The sequence below is a fragment of the Pituophis catenifer genome, unplaced genomic scaffold (genome assembly GCF_029215685.1).
Source record: "Pituophis catenifer annectens isolate HBS135680 unplaced genomic scaffold, rPitCat1.0.hap2 SCAF_6, whole genome shotgun sequence".
In the NCBI taxonomy this organism is placed as follows: domain Eukaryota; kingdom Metazoa; phylum Chordata; class Lepidosauria; order Squamata; family Colubridae; genus Pituophis; species Pituophis catenifer.
In genome coordinates this window covers 3,974,197-3,976,682 of record NW_027256886.1, presented here as the reverse complement: position 1 = coordinate 3,976,682, position 2,486 = coordinate 3,974,197, and positions in this window count along the sequence as shown.

Genomic DNA, 2,486 nt, shown 5'->3' with positions numbered 1-2,486 from the left:
ACTTAAACAACATAAAAAGAATACAATTATTAAGAGTAGCTATTATGATAAATGTTTCCTCTATATATCTATTCACTTAATATTGTGCTTTGCTTCTATTTAGTCAGTATCGAAACTTGTTAAATATATTGCTTAGTTTACACAATACACCTAACAAGGTCAACCAAAGACTAGGAGGCTCTGTATGAAAAATGTGCTTTTCATTTGTTTAACCTTTGTTTCCTTTGGGTGTTTCAAAAAGTGTATTACTTTCCATTTAGTTTTAATACCTATTTTTATTATTACTAGATTTCTCTTATGGACTTCACATTCTCCAGCCAGAGCAAACTTCAGAGATAATCTAAAATGATACCATGCTTGAAGCGATGAAATGCTGCTGAGAGAATTAACAGAAGAAGAAAGGGGCTTCTATCCACCCACATTCCAGGGTAGAACATCCACAAGAGCAACCAATGCATTTTTTTAATCCCATACTTAGGCCTGAATGTTTGCTAAGAAAAAGACCAGACAAAGTGTGTGCTGCTCAGTGTGAGTGAGGATCATGATAACGTTTTGGTTTTGTCTTGTTGGTCATGAATTTCTGAGTCACTCAGACCCTGCCCTGATGGCCTAGAGATTGATAATTTTGAATATAGAATAGAATAGGATAGAATTCTTTATTGGCCCAGTGTAATTGGACACACAAGGAATTTGTCTAGGTGCATATGCTCTCAGTGTACATAAAAGAAAAGATACGTTCATCAAGAATCATAAGGTACAACACTTAATGATAGTCATAGGGTACAAATAAGCCATTAGGAAACAATATCAATATAAATTGTAAGGATACCAGCAACAAAGTTACAGTCATACAGTCATAAGTGGAAGGAGATGGGTGGTGGGAACAATGAGAAGATTAACAGTAGTGCAGACTTAGTAAATAGTTTGACAGTGTTGATGGAATTATTTGTTTAGCAGAGTGATGGCATTCGAGAAAAAACTGTCCTTGTGTCTAGTTGTTCTGGTGTGCAGTGCTCTATAGCGTCGTTTTGAGGGTAGGAATTGAAACAGTTTATGTCCAGGATATGAGGGGTCTGTAAATATTTTCACAGCCCTCTTTTTGACTCGTGCAGTATACAGGTCCTAATTGGAAGGCAGTTTGATAGCAATTGTTTTTTCTGCAGTTCTAATTATCCTCTGAAATCTGTGTCTGTCTTGTTGGGTGGCAGAGCCAAACCAGACAGTTATAGAGGTGCAGATGACAGACTCAATAGTTCCTCTGTAGAAGTGGATCAGCAGCTCCTTGGACAGTTTGAGCTTTCTGAGTTGGTGCAGAAAAAACATTCTTTGTTGTGCTTTTTTGATGATGTTTTTGATGTTAGCTGTCCATTTTAGATCTTGCGATATGGTAGAACCTAGAAATTAGAAGGTCTCTACTGTTGATACTGTGTTGTCTAGTATTGTGAAAGGTGGAAGTATGGAAGGGTTTCTCCTAAAGTCTATCACCATTTCTACAGTTTTGAGTGTGTTCAGTTCCAGATTGTTCCGGTCACACCACGAGGCTAATTGTTCAACCTTCCGTCTGTATGCAGATTCATCATTGTCTCGAATGAGACCGATCACTGTTGTGTCATCTGAGAACTTCAGTAATTTAACAGATGGATCGTTTCAGATGCAGTCATTGGTATACAGAGAGAAGAGAAGTGGGGAGAGCACACAGCCTTGGGGGGGGGTCTGTGCTAATTGTACAGGTATCTGATGTGATTCTTAGCTTCACCTGCTGCTTCCTGTTTGTTAGGAAGCTTATGATCCACTTACAAGTGTGTTCAGGTACCTGTAGCTGGTTTAGCTTAGTTAGAAGTGTGTTTGGAATGATGGTGTTGAATGCTGAACTAAAGTCTACAAAGAGGACCCTTGCATAGGTCTTTGGAGATTCAAGATGTTGTAGGATATAGTGCAGAGCCATATTAACAGCATCATCTGTTGATCTATTTGCTCCGTATGCAAATTGCAAGGGGTCTATCAGTGGATCCGTGATCGTTTTCAAGTGGGACAGCACTAGCCTTTCAAAGGCTTTCATAACTACAGATGTTAGAGCAACTGGTCTGTAGTCATTCAGTTCCTTGATGGTGGGCTTCTTCAGCACTGGGATGATAGTAGAACATTTGAAGCAAGAAGGAACATAGCATATCTCTAGCGATTTATTGAAGATACGGGTGAAGATGGGGGCCAATTGGTCAGCACAGATTTTTAAACAAGAAGGAGTTGTCTGGGCCTGGAGCTTTTCCTGGTTTTGGTCTGTGAAATAGGTCTTGCACTTCCTTTTCTGTGATCACTAGGGGTTGGGAAGGCAATGGGATGGGTTAGTTGAAGGAGGCTTGGCTGTTGTTAGTGTGTCTGAGATGGGGGTTGTGGAGATAGGTGGCTGTTGTTTCCTTTCAAACCTGCAGTAAGACACATTCAGGTCATCTGCCAGTTGTTGATTTCCTTCAGCCTGGGAAGGAAGT